The following is a 20,781-nucleotide window of genomic DNA, read 5'->3' as shown; positions in this document are numbered from 1 at the left end:
CACAGACACCCATGACATGATGTTTGAAGTAGGATCATGTAAATTGGGTTGTACAAAGATATGTGCTAAGTGGGATACTTTACAGCTGAAATAAACTTGTCCAGAACAACACAAACACAAACTTTGGATCTTACTGGCAATTCAATTGGTATTCCTGGTTCATCTTATTGTGGGGGAGCCCTTCTGTGTGGAGTTTGCATGTTCTCCCTGTGTCAGCATGGGTTTTCTCCAGGTGCTCCAGCTTCCTCCCACAGTCCAAAGACATGCAGCTTAATTGGTGACTTTAAATTGTCCGTAGGTGTGAATGTGAGTGTGAATGGTTGTCTGTCTCTGTGTCAGCCCTGTGATAGTCTGACTTCCTACCCCCATACTTCTGTCCCCCTTCCTCAGACCACACCCGTCTTCGAACCCTTTATTTTGATCTTAAGTACACACCTGTGAGATTTCATGACTGCATCTTGCACAGTTGTGATACTATCACGGTGGCAAAATCTGTCCACAGACAGAGAGATTTGCACTGGTGCTCAGGTGGGTGAAGCGTTTCAGAACCCAAAGGTTTCCCAACAGAACATTGCATTGTAACAAGATAATTAATGTTGTTCACTTCACCTGTCAGTGGTTTTAATGTTTTGCCTGATCGGTGTATATCCTTAGTCACGAAACTTTAGGCAATGGCACATGTTGATGCCAAGACCGAAGAGTCTTTGGAAATGTCTGAAAGTGATAAAAATTCTCTTTTCTCTTCTCTTGTCCTGCCTGGTCCTTCCTGTCCTCCTCACACTTTCTGCATCCTCCCATCACTCAACAGCTGCTGGCAGGTGTCACTCTGAAGGCCAGCTGCGGGCCTGTGTGGTCACGCGAAACTGTCACATTTATAAAAATGGAAATCTGACATTTAGGAAATGAGCTCTTCATTTCTGTGATGTTTAAAGCTAGTTCAGGTTTTCATGACAACATGCACTGGTTCTCTCTGCACACAACTTTGTGTGGCTGCACAGTCCTTTTTATCTCTATTGATACGAAGTGACCATGGAATGATCACATCAGCATTTTTTATTGGAGCAGCAAACATCATGTTAGAGTGCTGAAGTATTCAAACCAGAGGGTACATGTTAAAGGTGGGTTTTGGGATGGGATTTGAAGGATGTTTTGCTGTCGGACTGTCGAATGTGTCAAGGTAGGGAGTTCCAGAGCCTGAGGGCAGTGCAGCTGGGAGCCCTGGCGCCCATGGTGCTGAGGCATAAGGTGGGAATGGTCCTGGAGGAGGTCAGAGAGATAGCTGGGGGCTTGGTTGTGGAGGGCTTTGAAGGTTTTTGTAATCAACAGGGAGCCAGTGTAGCTAGATGAGAGTGGTGGCGATGTGGTGGGATGATTTGGTGCAGGTGATGATCCAGGCAGCAGAGTTTTGAAAGATTTGAAGCCTGTTAATGAGTCTTAAGTGTTATTGGACACTTGATTCTTCATACGTGTTGACTTGTACGTCATGTTGCACGTTCAGCTGACCTGCTGTGCTCACTGCACTGTTGAAGCAACACGACAGATTCATGGAGTTAATGAACAGTTTCTTATTCCCCGTACATATTTCATACCAAATTACAGACTTCTTTCCAGGAAACTTGTTGAAAATAATTTGGACATTACAGAGCCATAAAATAAAGCTTTACTGGCCAGGGGTCCACCCACTTGGTAATCAAGCCTTTCCTGTTCAGGGTCACAGGTGACTGGAAAGTATCCCAGCATGCACTGGGCAAGAGGCAGAGTAGGCGAGTCACAGGGCCAAGACACAGGTCCAGTCACTGTGAATGTAACTGTATGTGACAAACTGCAGTTAACACAGGATCTTCATTGCCAGCCACCGAAATAAAATATACTGCCGTGATTAATTAGTCGTGCTGATTGACAGGTTATGTAGTGTTTCTGTTTCCATGAAAATATATGATGTCTCAAGTTGAGAATTCATATAAACTTCAGTCAGTTCTGTGGAAGAGGTAAAAAAGTAAGATTCAGTGTAAGATTTTGGGGAATTTAGTGGCATCTAGTGGTGAGAACTGGAAATTGCAACCAGCTGAAACTGCTCCTGGTTAGAATTCCTTCAGTGTTCATTGTTGAGGAGATTTTTATCTGCATTATCCACAGAGGCCTCTTCTTATCCAAAACAATGATTATTTTTATACTTATTATTAGTGATGGCCAAATGAAGCTTCATGAAGCACCAGTTGTATTTGCTGAACCCACTAGATGGCGCTCTTGGTGTAGTGAAAAAGGCTCAAGGGATGGCAATGCAGTTTGGTTTCAACTAGCAATGGCCAAATGAAGCTTCATGAAGCACCAGTTGTATTTGCTGAACCCACTAGATGGCGCTCTTGGTGTAATGAAAAAGGCTCAAGGGATGGCAATGCAGTTTGGTTTCAACCCTTTGTTGAACAAAGAGTGCCAGAGTGGACCCAAAAAATAAAGATTCATGAAGCTTCATTTGGCCATTGCTAGTTGAAACCAAACTGCATTGCCATCCCTTGAGCCTTTTTCGTTACACCAAGAGCGCCATCTAGTGGGTTCAGCAAATACAACTGGTGGTTCATGAAGCTTCATTTGGCCATCACTACTTATATTATATTCCATCTGTGACTATATATCCCCCTAAATCCTGCACATTTGACCTTTAAAGAAAGTATTCAGTTCCCAGAACTTGTGAGTGGGCGTGACTCACCGACGACTCCAGGAGGTCACTGTTTTTCCTCTTGCATGAATAAGGAGACACTTCATTAGTGAATAAGTTCCTCAGGAATGGCATCCACCACAGAACGCCTCTGCATGTGGTCGATGGGGAGGTCACCATGAGCTGTTCATATTTGAAAAGACTGAGACATGACAGCCATCCTCCAGTGTGCTGCAGTTCCTCTCATTGCCTTGTGGGGCTGCCAAAGTGTGACATTGTCTTTTTGGTGATTTAAAAAAAAATGCTCAGATGGTTGATATTAAGAATGCTTGGTAATAATTAAGCTCTTCGACAACAGCAAGGTGTTGGTGGTTTCTCTTTGGTTAACCACCTCATGTGGAAACCCCTGACGTGGCACTTCCCAGTTATTTTCCAACAGAGGTGTGGCTGTTTTCATCTGTATCTCTTTAAGTCTAATCACAATTTAATGCGGTAATTTGCATGGATTTTGGTAAACCCTATGAGCTTTTATTTCCTCCATCAATTTCCGGAATCCAGAGGTGGGACTGGTGTGAATGTGCTGAGCGTTGTGTTTCATGGCGAGTTATTGTGTTTACAGTGGAGAAGTGAGTCATGTTTTGTCTGGAGTCCCTGCAAGTCTGGCTCTAAGTGATGACAGTTAGGACTGTGGAGCTGCACGGCTCCAATAGTCAGCTAATGAATGCCTCATGAAGTGCTTTCAAGGTGGATTTGCAGGAGTGGCGGCAGAGACATGATGGTAATATGGGGGGATACTTCCCAGAAGGCCTCTGTGACAGGAAATGCGCACAATCAGGAGGTAAGAAAAAGTCTCAGGCTCTGCTCAAAATCATATACTACACACTGCTGATACTAAGTATGACATAAAAATTGAGTATATTGTCTGTCCCAGCTGTATAGTATGTGGATTTTCTACAGACCAAGTACCCCCCCACACTGCAAACATCGCTCAGGAATGGCCCAAGAAATGTGACTTGGACCTCAAAGTGTCAACCTGGCCTCCAAAGTCCCCAGATCCCAATCTGAATGAGCATCTGTGGCACGTGCCATTAACCCACCTCACAACCCACTGGACTAAATGGATCTGCCGCCAGTGCACTGGTGCCAGACACAGCAGGACACTCCCAGAGATCCTGTGTCAAGGGTCAAGTCCCATCCAAAGAGGCCCCACCTTGGATTAGGGGTACATCTGGGGTACCAGCACATCACAAGAATCCTTGAGCAGATTGGGACCTGGGAAATTTAGAAGCCAGGTCGACACCTTGAGCTTTTTGTCACGCTCCACAGGGCATTTCTAAACAGTTTTTGGGCCACTGCCATTGGGGAGTACTGTTGGGAAATTTGAGAAAAAAATGAGGGGGGGGTCCTTGGTCTGCAACGTTTTAGCCTCTTTGAGCTCCTTGTTTTGGCTTGTGGCCCACAAACTCTGCTCTCATCACCTTGTGCCAGACAGGAGCAAACTGTTTAGCAATACATCTTTACGGTCACGATGCAAGATACTGGCTTATTCTGTTGTTCCGAAAGATGTTAATGCAGCTTTATTTTTTTTTAGATGTCTGACATGTGTCAAAACACCCACGCCCATTGTTTTCTATGTCGAGCCCAGGATGACACGCGTCAATGCATCAAGATACGCCACTGTCCTATTTCCAAACATCAACATGTGTCAGCTTTCCAGACAAGCTGTAATTTATTTCTCACTCTCTTCTATCAGCACATCCTGGCAAAAGTCTACTTTGACTAGACGAGCAGAGAAAAGCGTTTATAAGATGTGAATCTTTTTGAATTCCTGAGTGAATCTAATTATCTTGATATTACTTTCCGACTTGCAGAGAGCACATTAACCTGTCGACAAACACAAGTCTTATTTGAGTTGGTACAGAATTAAAGCCAATAAGCTGGAGTTACTGTCGATGATGTTTTAATTATTCTGTAGTAGTTTCTCAGATGAATAACGTGCTTCCCATAATCTCACATTTCACTGAAACAGCAACAACATAATAATAAGCAGCGTCCACACAGATGAGGTCCTGCCACACCAAATGAACTCCTCCCGAACTCGGCGTGTAAACTGAAGCTGTGAATGGGGCACACATAATTAGTGCTTTCGCAATGAGGCCACAGGCCAGAGAGAAATTAAGGCCCACATTCTCAGTTCTCATTGACTCGCTCTGGCTGGAGAGGTGACACGCTTAATGAAGGCAATAAACTCAATTTGGAGCGTTCCCTTTTGAAATCAAAATCTGAATATCAAAAAAATATATTGTTTCACACTCTCAACCACATCTCATGTCTGGGACATCGACTTATGTTGGGTTTTAAAGGTTAGGTTTAGAGGCCAAAGTGAAGACAATCACATAAAAAACTGACTATGATGCAACAGCTCTCATGAGTCCATGTCTGATTTTAATCCGCCGATGACATTAAAATAAAGTGGAGATAAACTCAAGCCAAATGAAAAAGGAACACTCTGAGCCAATCATAGAAATCAAATACGTTTCCAGTGTGCTATTATCTGTCTGGCAGCAGCACTGATCTCACATTGGCTTTTTAAGATTCAAGACAGTTGGGAGAGATTTTTATATTTTAGCCCTCATAATCTTGGATATAGTGTAGAGAGCAAACATATGCTATATGCTTACTGTTGCCTCACAGAGGAGAAAACACACTGAGCGATATGACTGTGGTTCGTTTGACTCTTACCTTAGGCGGGATATGACATGGCAACTAAACCAGGCTGTTCTCAAAAAGCGTTAATACGTAAATTCGTACATATCCCACATGTTTTGAAAGATCATATGACCAATGCGCTGACTGGAGTAATCCAGGAAGCACCTAGAGTGTTCTTGTAAGGAGGCAGGTTGGGGTGGTGGATGGTAGTGATGCCCAAATGAAGCTTCATGAACCACCAGTTGTATTTGCCGAACCCACTAGATGGCGCTCTTGGTGTAATGAAACAGGCTCAAGGGATGGCAATGCAGTTTGGTTTCAACTAGTGATGTCCAAATGAAGCTTCATGAACCTTTGTCTTTATTTTTTGGGTTCACTCTGGCACTCTTTGCTGAACAAAGGGCTGAAACCAAACTGCACTGCCATCCCTTGAGCCTTTTTCATTACACCAAGAGCGCCATCTAGTGAGTAGTGATGTCCAAATGAAGCTTCATGAACCCAGGTTACACGTTAATTGAATCTTAAAATGAACCACTTATAAAGACAATTAAGTCCAACCCAGCAGCAGGAGCAGCAGGAGCTCTGATAGGCCAGACCCTGCTACTACTTAACAGCTGGCCAATCAGAGCTCCTGCTGCTGCTCAGTGGGCTGAACTTAATTAATGTAATTTGATATAAGTGATGGAACTTGTGGGTTCGCTGAAGAAAGAGTGCCACAGTGGACCCAAAAAATAAAGAATATGGTTCATGAAGCTTCATTTGGCCGTTGCTAGTTGAAACTAGTGATGTTCAAATGAAGCTTCATGAACCACCAGTTGTATTTGCTGAACCCACTAGATGGCGCTCTTGGTGTAATGAAAAAGGCTCAAGGGATGGCAATGCAGTTTGGTTTCAACTAGTGATGGCCAAATGAAGCTTCATGAACCATTTTCTTTATGTTTTGGGTCCACTCTGGCACTCTTTGCTCAACAAAGGGGTGAAACCAAACTGCATTGCCATCCCTTGAGCCTTTTTCATTACACCAAGAGCGCCATCTAGTGGGTTCAGCAAATACAACTGGTGGTTCATGAAGCTTCATTTGGACATCACTAGTGTATGAGTCACAAAAACGCATACTTTTCCCCAGGACTTTACCCTGGAGACGTGTTCATAAAGGTGTGCACTTTGACAGAATTCTGAGACATTTTAAAGTCCGTCCTCACCATGTTTCTTTTCCTAAATCTAACCACAGTAACTTTACTTGCCTAACCCTAAACTCCATCATTTAATTATGTAACTGTTCCTTTTTTGCTTATAGAAACTACATGATTACACTGGCTGAAAATTCACACTTAAAGTTATTTTTACGGCTGCATTATTCAGTCAAATGGAACAATACAAAGGTAGATCCTTAAAATCAGTCTCACGTATTTGGTTTCTTATTTGAGTTTGAACAGTACATCAGTGTGATGGACTCACCAGGGTCCTGCCAACGGTTCAACGGGATCAGAGACCAGTGAAGTCTGAGAAAAACTGCTTTATATTTTTCACCGACCCTTCGAGTGTGTGATAAATGGTGCTTACTGGGAAGCGTAGGCACTCGGTTTTTGTCTACAAATAGCTTTTATTTTCTGTGGCAACCAGCACTGGCTTCCCCTGGAACCATTTCAAGCATGACAGGACTAAAAGTGTTGAGAGGCAGACTAATGAAAGTCCTGGAGATGAGTTAGCAACTCTTTACGATGCCCTGTCTCACCACACTGAAGTTATTTCTCCACCCAGACATCTGATAACGTGTATTGATTGGCTCTGCTCAGGAGGAGGGTTCATCATAGGAGGGGAAAATTGGCTGGAATTGCGACATTTAGAGCAATATATACACTGTAAATCACGTGAGCCTGTCTTGTAAGGTCTTTTTAGTGTCACCAACCCTGTGAAGCGCCGTCCGGCCAAACAACAGGGTGTGCTTGTTTACGTGCCTTGTGATATTGCTCTAATAACAAGTCAGCACTCAGGTCATGTCAGCAGCAGTTGCCTGGGACTCCTGTCATCAGCGCAGGCTGTGAATGCACCGCACCCTACTGGGTGCCACCCACCAACCTGGACTCAGGCTCACCTTTGTATCTGTCCTGCTGAGGGGTCGCAAGACTGGAGCTCTGCAGGCACATTTACCACCAACCACAGACAAACTCTCTTCTATGTAAGAACATTAAGGCCAAGTCAAAACAATATTGTTGAGTGAAAAAGGTCAGAGGACTCAGAATTAAGTCAGAATTTTGTTTGTATTTTCTAACTGTTGTCTTAGATACAAAATTTTTAACTAAATTTCAGCTGCAACCTGTGTTGAGTTTTTCAAACATTAATCAGGAAGTTTAAAGTTTAAAGCCAGTTTCCAGGAGGCTGGTGTTGCTGAGTAGGTTGTAGAGATGTTGATGGGTTTGCTGTGAGGAGGTTGTCAGTGTGGGAGGATACTGGATCTATCTTCATCTGCTGTAATTAGAGGGTAGTAGGTGTTGGAACAAAGCTGTTCACTTTGATCTAAGAGGAGTTCATTGCACCTGCCTGGCCATGGTCTCTGACACCCTGTGGTCAATCATTGTGACTGAACGTGCTGCCCACAGCTTTACGATCTGATGTACCCATTTTAAACAGTAAAAAAAAAAAAAAAATTAGATCAATGTTGATAATCACAAGGGTGTAGGTTTGCATATGGACGGTAAGAACCAGTCCCTGACGGTATGCAACAGGTGGCAGAACCCAATTGCAGCACCACAGCGACAAAGTTCAACTTCTTGTCTTGAGGCTTCCCGAGGCACAGGTCCAGTCCAGCAGCTTTGTTGAGCCACACCGAAGCCAGGAACAGGAGGATCTCTGGCATCTGCTGGATGCGCTCACACCAGATACCAGAGTCGACTGTGTGCAGCTGTACCACGAGGGAGGAGGCAGGGGATGGCATTGAGCGAGCAGAGGAGTCGAGGAACCAGCGATGAAGGTGAGTAAACTCCATAGCGCACACAGAAAGGTGTGTATGTGCCGTGTTTAATCAGAAACAGGTGAACTGAGTTGCCTAGATGAGGTGGGCATAGTGGATTAGCAGGAGTGGGAGCTGTGTGGACAGGTGATAGGCTGGCAGGTAGGTGTGGTGGAGAGAAACAGGTGAGTGAAAGCTATGCCCTTGGATGCATGTAAGCACTAGGCCCATTTATGAAAGGCTTTTTTTTAGCAAAGCGTTGTGCCTTGGTATTTTTCGCATTATGTTTTCGGGTTGTCCGTCAGTTCGTCCCATTCTTACGAACAAGATATCCAAAGAACAGCTTTAGGGATTTTTTTCAAATTTGGCACAGACATGCCCTTGGACTCTCCTTGAACTGATTAGATTTTGGTGGTCATAGGTCAGAGGTCAAGGGCAATGTGACCTGCACCTGTCTTATTCTCTTGAAAGCGGTATCTCACAAACGCCTTGATGGAACTTCGACAAATTTGGCCCACATTTAGAAATCCAAGGGGTCATTTAGAAAAAAAATTCCACAAGGAAATAAAAGTTGACATTAAAAGGTTAACGTCAACACTTTTGCTTTATGGGGCTTTAAATCAAATGTCTGAGAGGCATTACTTTATCAAATCTTGGTAAGCATGACTCAACACCCCTACATTTGGCGTATCATCTGAACTGACAAAACTTTTTTTGTTTGAGTGAGCGCAGAAACTTTTTCAAAGGCTTGGATTTTGTATTTTTCCATTTCCACTCAGTATTTTTAATATGACAGGTTGGGTTTTGCCAAATTGTAAAAAAAAAATAAAAATAGGAGGGCAAGCTTGTGTTTATGTGCTGCTTGTCTCTTTGTGTGCACATCACACTGGAACTCCTCTCTCAGTAAACGGACTCACATGCCCAGTGCTTCCCATCCATCAGCACAACAGCTGGATGTGATTGAGCGTTTCTCTTCCCCGTCCTTAAGTCCTCTGGAGACGAGGGCGCACACACACACACATACACACACACTCCATCTCACAGACAGTCTAGTCTCACTGTCTCTCTCCTCCCAACTTTCTCTCTCACATCAAACCAAACCTCTGGAGAAAGCCCATTTTCAAGGCACCAGTAGGAGCTCAATCATTCAGGCTTCCCTCAAATACCTCCCATGTGTTTTGAATGTGCGCCTGGCATTTCTTTCCCAGCTCTGTTATCCCTGGAAATCACTTCACTGATGGATTTTCATATTAGCCCCCCCCCCAGATGCTACTTAGCTGTTTGGCCATGCTTGTTTGCACATTAAGCCCACTTAACCTCGTTACCCCTTGACACACAGAGCAAGTGTTGCGCGGGTGCCCTGGCACTCAGCGGACACTTTGCTGTCGAGCACAATGTGGGATTCAGCGCTATTGGAGACATCTTCTTGGCACAGGGGTAAGAAAACATTAAACACAGGCTGATGGCTGTAAGACAAGCAAGAGAGAGAGAAATTCAGAGATTCATCATCCCGCTAGCCAGGAACACATCCAAACACTGCTGCCTAGCTCAGTTGGCCCGCCACAAGTCAATGAATCATCCTAATTCCTGACGGATAATGTGTCTTCTTTACAAAACTGCATATCTGTGGCCCTGTTAGATAGTGTGCAGAGTATCAGCTGGCTTAATTCAGCAGGCATGTCACAGAGACTAGCTACCACACTGCTAGGGAGTGCGTTTTTATATTTACTGGTCCGGGGAAAGAAATTCATGTCCCCGCCAATCCCCCTCTTTTCCTTTATGAATCATGAATAACTCATAGAAAGTGTCCAGACATGTTGCTAACATGTTATCATGGAAATCTGGTTACCTCAGACTCTGTGGTGTGCTGTACAGAGATGCACAGTGATCTAATCTGCTCTCCCCTCACCACCAGACATTACTGCAATTTGTTTGTGTGTGTTTAACTTCTCTGCCTGTTTCTCCTGGGCCTGCTACTCCTGTCTCCCCTGATACCCAGCCTGCTTCCCAGTCAGCTAGCCTCCAGCTTATTTCCCAGCCTTTCAGCCCCTGGCCAATAGCCCTGTTTTCAGCCTACTACCCAATCAGCGAGCCTGCAGCTCGGTTGCACCCAGGCTGCACCCTGGCCTGCTTACACCAGTCTGCATTGAAGCCTACTAGAATCCAACTTGCTAGCCCCAAGACAAATGCTAACAAGTACAAGAATCCAACTTGCTAACCCCAAGACAGATGCTAATAAGAACTAGAATCCAACTTGCTAGCCCCAAGACAGATGCTAATAAGAACTAGAATCCAACTTGCTAGCCTCAAGACAAATGCTAACAAGTACAAGAATCCAACTTGCTAACCTCAAGACAGATGCTAACAAGTACTAGAATCCAACTTGCTAGCCTCAAGACAGATGCTAACAAGTACTAGAATCCAACTTGCTAGCCTCAAGACAAATGCAAACAAGTATCAGAATCCAACTTGCTAGCCCCAACATAGATGCTAACAAGTACTAGAATCCAACTTGCTAGCCTCAAGACAGATGCTAACAAGTCCTAGAATCCAACTTGCTAGCCCCAAGACAGATGCTAACAAGTACTAGAATCCAACTTGCTAACCTCAAGACAGATGCTAACAAGTACTAGAATCCAACATGCTAGCCCCAAGACAGATGCTAACAAGTACTAGAATCCAACTTGCTAGCCTCAAGACAGATGCTAACAAGTACTAGAATCCAACTTGCTAGCCTCAAGACAAATGCTAACAAGTATCAGAATCCAACTTGCTAGCCCCAACATAGATGCTAACAAGTACTAGAATCCAACTTGCTAGTCTCAAGACACATGCTAACAAGTACAAGAATCCAACTTACTATCCCCAAGACAGATGCTAACAAGTACTAAAATCCAACTTGCTATCCCCAAGACAGATGCTAACAAGTACTAGAATCCAACTTGCTAGCCCCAACATAGATGCTAACAAGTACTAGAATCCAACTTGCTAGCCTCAAGACAGATGCTAACAAGTCCTAGAATCCAACTTGCTAGCCCCAAGACAGATGCTAACAAGTACTAGAATCCAACTTGCTAGCCTCAAGACAGATGCTAACAAGTACTAGAATTCAACTTGCTAGCCTCGAGACAGATGCTAACAAGTACTAGAATCCAACTTGCTAGCCTCAAGACAGATGCTAACAAGTACTAGAATCCAACTTGCTAGCCTCGAGACACATGCTAACAAGTACAAGAATCCAACTTGCTATCCCCAAGACAGATGCTAACAAGTACTAGAATCCAACTTGCTAGCCTCGAGACAGATGCTAACAAGTACTAGAATCCAACTTGCTAGCCTCAAGACAGATGCTAAAAAGTACTAGAATCCAACTTGCTAGCCCCGAGACAGATGCTAACAAGTACTAGAATCCAACTTGCTAGCCTCAAGACAGATGCTAACAAGTACTAGAATCCAACTTGCTAGCTTCAAGACAGATGGTAACAAGTACTAGAATCCAACTTGCTAGCCTCGAGACAGATGCTAACAAGGACAAGAATCCAACTTGCTAGCCTCAAGACAGATGGTAACAAGTACTAGAATCCAACTTGCTAGCCTCGAGACAGATGCTAACAAGGACAAGAATCCAACTTGCTAGCCTCAAGACAGATGCTAACAAGTACTAAAATCCAACTTGCTATCCCCAAGACAGATGCTAACAAGTACTAGAATCCAACTTGCTAGCCTCAAGACAGATGCTAACAAGGACAAGAATCCAACTTGCTAGCCTCAAGACAGATGCTAACAAGTACTAAAATCCAACTTGCTAGCCCCAAGACAGATGCTAACAAGTACTAGAATCCAACTTGCTAGCCCCAACCAGTTGCGAACCACTGCACTAATTCACCCAGACCCCTGGGGCTAGTTGCAAATTAGCCTATTTTATCAGCTGACATTACAAAGCAACCAACACCAGATCCATGCAGTGTAGCTAAGTTACAGCTAGCTAGGCAGCCACAGTGCTAACTGTAACCTAAGTTTAATTTTGCCAGGTAGCTGTAATTTATTTGCCCTGAATTTTAACATTTTGAAACATTTTAAAAGTAGTACACAACTATGCCATCACTCCTTTGTGATTGCAATACTATGTTATGTGCTACATAATTTGGATGCATAAAGACTGAGGTACTGATTATGACATAACTATATGTGTGGAGTTTCCTTCCTGAAGCAGGTGTTACTGAGTTGTTGGGGTGTGTTTCTCTTCTTCCTGTTCCTTTCGCTCTCTATGTGTCTGTCTGGCGTTGGTCCCTGTGATCGCCTCTCCATATGCTCACCCAGACTTCTCTGCTGCACTGCTCACAAGGCATCCATGTGTTTCTGTTTCAAAGATGCATCCGCTTAACTCCCAACACTCAGAGACCTGCTGTCCCATCTGCCTCCCGCTGAGCATGCCATATTTTTTTATGATGCACTACCTGGATCGATTTTTGTGTCCTCTGTAATTTTTTGTGTTTTACCTGAGAGGAGGAAGAGATTTGTGTTGTCTGGACTTGTGTTGTCCGTCTCAATTTGTAGAGCGTGAAATGATTATTGAGTGAAGAGTTGGTTCATCTTTTCTAGTCAGTTTCTCTCGGCTGAGTGCGAGTGCAGGTGCAGAAGGAGACCAAGCTCAGTATCTCCATAGAGGGTCTTACAACTGAACGACTTTTTACAACTGACTTTTTAAGGCACTTGGTTAATGAATCATGTGCATGAATCACCCACCACATATGGGGGGCACAATCCCAGCAAGAAAGGCAGCAATGTCTCTGCTGTAATTAGAGGGTTTGAAACAAGGATTATTCCACAGTTTTTATTTTAAAGTGGTAGTGATTAAAGATCCTATTAATTTCTTGCGTCACCTTTTAGGCCTTCCAACGTCATCAACAATCAGAGTCTATAATTCCCAACAGGCACAGACTCACGAACAGACATCTATTGACTAAAATAAGCGTCTTTCAGATTACCCCAGAACATCTTTTCAAGAGTTAACTGTCTGTGCCGGGCACGGCTCACAGCCGCCCCAGAATCTACCACACGGTTGTGGCATTGTGGCTCAAGTAGAATTTATCACAGTCTTTAGTGCTATTCGGACTGGATTAGTTTTACATAGGGATGTGAACTAATGTTAGCCTGGAAATCCAGACCCAAATCTAGAAAGATTTAGGGTCTGGCCATGAGTAATGCAAATGGCCCAACTCGAGGGGCGGCACCAAGCATGCATTTATAAATATCACTGCACACAATTGGATAACACTACGACCAATCAGAACAATACACGGGGTGACGTATACGCTTAAGTACCAGTGGAGCTAACTGGTAGATTAGACTCTTGCCGTATCCGGTCAGCAAAACAGCAAAAACGTCCTGTTCCTCTTTTAGAGAAAAAGCCAAGTCTTACTCGTTCATTGTAGCGGCCAAAGCCGTTTCAAACAGCTGGTGTTCATCCGTAGCCATCTTGCAATGTTTACTGACTGATTCCGGACTTCGTCGTCACAGCGCTGTCGTCATCTGTTTAGCTCGCCTCTGTCCCGCGTATATCAGATACACCGATGTGATTGGTGCAGCTCGGTTTCATGGGCATAGGTAATGAGCATCGTTACTGATTGCCAGAGTGACTCGCTGAGCAAATTCAAATTGTGCTCTCGCGAGAACTCTGGATTTCCAGGGTAGACTAATGTCACAGACAAGAAATCTCCGTAATTCTACCAGAGATGGGAGTGGTAACTCGGTTTGCGCCCTGGCGTCACCTCCCTGTCAGCATGTGCGTGCTATGTTATTTCTTGTATGTGTTCACAATGATTACCAATATGGATTTATATTAGGCCTACCTAACACAACCACAAGTCTCGTGGCTCACAAAAGTGCTTCATTCTGGACCTGTTTGATTGGTCTCCCACGTAGGGCGATGCGATCATTAGAAGAATGTCCACTATCAGGACTGAATGCTTCTTCAAGCACCTCCATCATCGAAAAAACGCGGAAAAATAGTTGTAAACGTGGAAAAATGGTGATGAAATATTTCCATACATTTTTGCAGAGGATTGCGTTCGCACGGGATTAATATTACCCGAGGTATTTTCTCTGGACCGTTTTACAGAAGGTAAAAGTCGCCAGAATTTTTACTGACATTATCCGTAATGATTACAGACATGGCACGTTCGGACGGGACTAAAATCCCTGGTAATAATTACTTTACCCCACATCTCCACGTTAAACTAATCCCGTCCGAACAGGGCTTATGTCAGCCATGCCCCCCTCATCAAGACAACTCCACTCACCTGGGACTTTCATGCCTCAAAAGCCACAAGGATACTTCCTCATGCAGACTGGAGGAACTGGAGATCAAATGGCTGATCTTCTGAGTTAGTGGATGACCTGCTCTACGTCCTGAGCTACAGGATATTATTTACTTATTTACTTTGTTGATAAGTGCAGCTTAACCGTTAAGTAGAAAATAAATACCTTCATACTTTTGTCAAAATCACTGCACTGAATCACATAACAAACAGACAAGCAGTGCTTTACCTTGAGCAACATAAACTCTACTTTCCCATCTCTGGCTGAACTGTAGTGCCTCCACTGTGGCAAACTCAGCCCAGCATGGACATATAACTATCTTTTCATTACCCAGGAGCAGCATGACAACACAAACAGGCTACTATCATCACATGAACTGTCAGCAACAGTCCCATAGTTGGCCTGAGCCGAGTGTTTGCCTGGCCGCTGCAGTCAGACTATACGAGAAGCTGTTTTTTCATTGTCAGGTCATGCAAGGCCATGAGACATTACAGTAGATTTCTAATCCGAGTCCAGTGTGCATGTTCGTTCTTAATCATCAGGGTCATTCCTCCTGTAATAAATCTCTCCGTATCTCTCCAGCAGCTGAAACCTCTTTTGTCTCTCTGCGTAGTCTGCAGAGAGGTCAGAGTGATTTCAGCTCGACAGCTTCTCACTCCAAACACCATCTTTCCACTTTCTTTTCACGCATTTTCGGAATGTCTTTGGCAGCCCCTCTGTTTTCTTGACAAAGTCGATCTTTGGGGCGTCAGTCTTTTGCTAATGAGGTCCTGCCACTGACGCCCTTGTCAGATGACAAACCTGGGAATCAGAGTTTTGCATCACAATGTGAACAGATGGTTTCCAGCAGCTCCTGGTAGTCTTCCCACTTGGGTGTGACTCCCTCACCTTGGTCCTGTTGATCCGTTAGCAGAGATGCTACTCTTGGGCCTTCAGCAACCTCTGACTTCTCCACAGTCCCGGACCCCCCTATTGAAGACACAGAATTTAAAGCTATCATGGCCGGGTGTTTCTGTCTGCACTTCTTTTGAACTTCCATAGAAAAAAATGACATGAAATTAACTTACGAGAAAGATATTGTCTTTTGACATTGGCACTTTTTTTGCGCTTTAGAAAGCATTATGTTGCCAGTATCTACAGCCCTCTAGTTGTACTTCATCTTTTGGGGCCGTACACATGCCACGTTCTTTGCACCCTCAAATTCATTGTTTTCAATGTACACACACAGCAGGTGCACTCAAATGCCAGAGCAGCACACACACATTCCCAGGCACCCATTTTTCACGGCGCGACGGCTGCGCCCTAAGATAAACAGAGTTCAACTTCTGGAATGCAGCAGCACGCACCGCATGTCACAACAACCAATCACAGCTGGCAGATATCTTTCCCTTCTTCCGTAAATATCAGTCTGTAAGTTGATCATTTTAGTGCAGGGCTGCGTCCCATGGACAATATTTTCGGCCTAATACACACTTATAAACAGCGCCTGGAAGAAGATCAGCTCAGCACTCAGTAGGCACAAGAGTAGCACCCGACCTTGCGTTTTCCAGGCAGTTAAAGATGCGGCATGTGCACGGCCCCCGAGACGCCTCTGCATGACGTTGTTCTTTCAGGGTGGTTTCCACATGTCTGAGACATGTCAAATGTTGTTGTTCTCCAGTTATCCATCAAACTAATTCCTTTAGAAGAAGTTGTAAACCAACAACATATGAGTTCGTCTCTTAATACTGTCTGATTTTGTGTCTCTCAACTCCAACCCCATGGTCCCTACTGAAGATGTAAATCTCGGTGTTGAGTCGAAATAAACGACGGTGTGTGCGCTCCAACACGTTCTCATCCCAACTCATCAAATACCACCGCTTTGTCAGTGGATTTAGATTTTAGATTCCTTTCCACAGGTCTAGGCAACAAAACCCCCTGGTCAAGTTTAGAGTGCTTACGAACTCACTATGTCCTGTTCATATGCAGTGTTGGGCCGTAGCTGAGTCTTTTCAATAGCAAACTTAACGCATTGACTGAGTGTCGCAGTAGCATCTACGAAAGTTACAAGCTCTTCTTCCTGGGAAAAGCTCTCAAAAGTGCGGTGACTTTTTTCTGTGGAGGACTGGATAAAAGTAAGGAAAATAAAACCGAGGATTCGTAACATGACTGAGACCGGCGCCACGCCGAGGCATGTAGATGACCCTTCAGTTTATTCAGCTTGCTGCTTTGCTATCGGCTTTTCTTTGCAAGATCGCCCGACTCTGCCTCTGATTGGCAACACTGAACTTCTTGACTCGTTTCTTACTTGACTGACAACATTGCAGCATTCCTGGATTGGTTTGACATATTTGGTGTAAAACTACGACCCTGACTGACTGAATTCTCTGAAATTCAAACTCAATCAGTGATTTCTCTGTATCAGCTGCCACCATGACTTTATTGACTAAAACTGACTCCAACAGTTGATCCTTAAAGTCCCGTCATCACTTCAATCTTTCTGCCTCATGTCCAGTTTCTATTTAAAGGCCAATATCGGCAAACTGACACGTCAATGTAGCAGCACTGCTTCCTGTCCACAACAAGTGCTGCCTTTCAGCAAACCCTCAATCCCTCGCTCAAGCTATAATTTAAGTAAACACTTGCTTTCAGGATGCTCTTCAGCACCTTCAGTACAGCCAGCAGCTCTGCAGTGCCTGTTATTTTGCAAACTCTAAGCCGTATGAGCTGTTCTGAATCGCGGAGCATTATTCTCTGGAGACGGATCTCGCTGCTGATGGAGACAAATGGGCCTGGCTGAATTCCCCGTTCCCAGCTGAGGAAACAGAGCGGCTGGCTTGTGCCCAGGGGAGCGGGCGATGCCGGGAGGGAGACGCTCAATGGAGAGGAGATTTGCCGAATGAGCAGACGTGCCTTAGATTTGAAATTATGCTCCCTGATACTGATAGCTCCACGGGGACCAGTGGGAGCAGGGATATCATTATAGAGTCTGCTTTATCTCTGTTATCTGGCTCGATGTGGAACTCCAGGACTGATGCATTCAGGTCACAGGGACAGCTTCTCTGTGACAAGAGGAGAAAATCCAACTGTGAACCCTTGTTGTCAAGTTGTCAAGAGCAACCAGGATGAGATCGTCCAACGATGACACAAGCAAACATAACAGAATGCATGCAGTATTCTGTTCAGAAACAGGTGGTCACCAAGCAGCCTGCTCTCCCATGAAACCCTAGTTTACACGTCATTATTCCCATGCATAGCTTTCTTATGATCCAGCTGCCTCCTCAGCTCTGTGTGCTGGAAATGCCAGACAAGGGGAGTCATTTACAGCTGATCTCCTGTCTTCACCCGAGTGTGGAAAGATCTCCCAATATGACCAGTATATTCGGATAGACCCTGTTGACAGCTAGTGTTTTGCAGCGTGGTTTTTATCGATTTATTAGCATTTATTTGATATCAGTAAGATCAAATGGGAACATTAACACAAAATCAGGCTGTTCTCATGCACTGTTAGTACTTTTGAAATTTGTAACTATCCCACGTAATGATGAGCCAGGTACCCCCCTCATGACAACAGTACTCCCCAATGGCAGTGGCCCCCCAGCAGGATAATGCACCATGCCACACATCGCTCAGGAATGGCCCAAGGAATGTGACAAAGACCTCAAAGTGTCAACCTGGCCTCCAAATTCCCCAGATCCCAATCTGAATGAGCATCTGTGACACAACCCACTGGACTAAATGGGTCTGCCAGACACCGCAGGACACTCCCAGAGATCCTGTGTCAAGGGTTCAAGTCCAATCCAAGGAGGCCCCACCTTGGATTAGGGGTACATCTGGGGTACCGGCGCATCACAAGAATCCTTGAGCAAACAACAAAGAACTAATGAAGTTTAGTTACTTCTTACAAGTTACTTCAGGCAACAGAAAACCCTCATGTAAAAAATCATTTGCATGCTATCTAGCCTTAGCTACACTTAACCTACCAGCAATTACCCTGACATTAACACAGACGCGCACATCTGAATTTCTGGGAGAAATGACCAATTTTATGCAGCGTAACGGAGAAGTAATTTAACAAGTTCCAGTCCAAGTTTCAAACAGTTGTCTCCAGGGGAAAGTCCTGTGCTTTTGTGACCCATCCGCCACCCCAACCTGCCTCCATTACAAGACTGCTTCCTCATTTACTCCCGTCGGCACATCCGTCACGTGTTTGCTGTCTTTCAAAATACGTAACATATGTACGAATTTAGACGCTAGATTACTTTTCACAGGAAAATGTACAAACAATTGGTGAGGACACAGGACTTTCTCCAGGTGACTGGTGTTCAGGACCGTATAAACTTTGAGTCATTTTAACGTCCTCATCGTGGTTCTTTTCCTAAACCTAACCTCAGTAACTTCACGTTAAATATATAGCTTTATGTGAGGATTTAACATCAGTCATGGGGCGCAGACCCAACTATATAATACGAACGTTGTATGAGGAAAAAAAATAATATGTACTAAACAAAACAGTGTTACAATTTTCAGGTACTTATTAAAGAAACACAGAATTATATAAACAATTATAATATTTCATTGTGTTTAATGGAAGAGCTGATAACTGTGCTAACTGATGCCTGTTAGCACATGCACGTGTGTGCTTAATGTGTATGAACCCTCTCACACTCCTGTAATTACTGTGTGTGTTTAATGACAGCGAGCGGCGCTCCCCGACACCTGGCAGCCAGTCGCAGGGCTGCAGTCTGACCTGCTGCTCCCCCCGTCTCAGGCGGCTCTGCGTGTTAGCGACTGCTTTATGATGGCAGACAGACCGATTCCTTTTTTCTGCCCACCGGCCAGTCGACATGAGGCATCTGTAGGGTCTGAGCCCAGCTGCAGCGCAGCAGGCAGGGGGAGGCTGTTTATTCTCTGAAGTGAGGCTGTGAGCCAGCAGAATACAAAACGGTTAAAAAGGCTCGCCTTGAATTGAGGAGCTGACCTAGAAAGCTGTGAGTGAGCGCACACAACTAGAGAAACATGAGGAGGGGAAACAGCAGCCAGCAGCTTCCTCAAGGCTGCTGATGGACATTTGCTGAACTCCTGACCATATGAATAAAGACGCTCTTTATGTACGGTTTGTAAGTTGTGACCAGTCGCTTTTTTTAATTGTTAATAATTCATTTACCTCACATTCCAATCAGTTAAAATACAGCATCGTATGTGCCGCAAGTGTTGTGAAAAACCCCTCCGGCAGGTGTTCGTCCTCCGGCAGGATCTTTTATTGGAACACATCAGAAAAATACACCTGAGGAGAATCTGTCCCAAAAGGGAGGAAAGGTTAAAGATGAATAATAAACAGCCAGTCATTAAGAAGGGACATTATTTCCATGACTTCATATTTCAGCTGCAAGACACAATACTGTATTGGTATAAACAGCCAATCAAGGGAAGGGGTGTATGCGACTTGATCAGTAAAGAGGATCTTGAGTCAGACAAAGCATTCGTCATTCTCTGTAGAGATGTTGCTCATGTAAATATGACCTGAGACATGGGATCAACAGATTAACACTGAAAGATAACATGCGGTGAGATTAGATTACCCTTATTCGTGCAGGGAAATTCACAGCAGCAAATGAAAACAATGATTATCTTCTTGGCCTTTTTTTTTACAGAAGAAGAGTGGCAGTAAAGTGGGGAGAGGAAAGAGGGGACGACATGCAGCGAAGGGCCCCAGGATGGCATCAAACCTTGGCCGCTGTGGTGAGAACACCGCATGTTGTTGTGTACCGTGCTGTTTTGCACTACTCACTGCAGGTTTGGGTGCAGAGTCAGTGCTGGAAGAGCGCTACATATTTCTTTTCTTGACAACACACTATAGTTGAATGAATGAAGGTTTTATTTCGAACATGTTAAAGTAAAAAAACAACAACAAAGCAATTAAAGCAGTTAAACAATCAAAAAGAATATATACTTGACATGTTCTAAAAGGGATAGGAAGAAGCAAAGCTTATTAAATCCTACCCCTTCTCCACTCAACAATTCATAGTTATTCCCTGTGTGCGTATTATTTTTTTTTTAAAATTTACATACTCATAAACATTCCATGAATATGGCATGTATCAGTAATACAAGATAAATAATTAAATAAACAAGTAACTATTAACAAAATGTGGGAACACCTAGT

The 20,781-nt window shown here is 44.2% G+C and overlaps 1 long non-coding RNA gene across 1 annotated transcript; it reads left to right on the top strand.

Annotated features, from left to right (window-relative positions):
• The first annotated feature begins 6,424 nt into the window (after positions 1 to 6,424).
• LOC117249845 (uncharacterized) lies at positions 6,425 to 20,559 on the top strand. The gene is made up of 2 exons (XR_004501009.2): positions 6,425 to 8,336; positions 20,270 to 20,559. It is a non-coding gene; the product is annotated as an uncharacterized LOC117249845 (long non-coding RNA).
• The last annotated feature ends 222 nt before the right edge of the window (positions 20,560 to 20,781 follow it).

This window comes from Epinephelus lanceolatus, chromosome 24, assembly GCF_041903045.1.
Source record: "Epinephelus lanceolatus isolate andai-2023 chromosome 24, ASM4190304v1, whole genome shotgun sequence".
NCBI lineage: Eukaryota > Metazoa > Chordata > Actinopteri > Perciformes > Serranidae > Epinephelus > Epinephelus lanceolatus.
The sequence above is the reverse complement of the archived record's forward strand: the minus strand, read 5'-3'. Positions and strand labels throughout refer to the sequence as shown.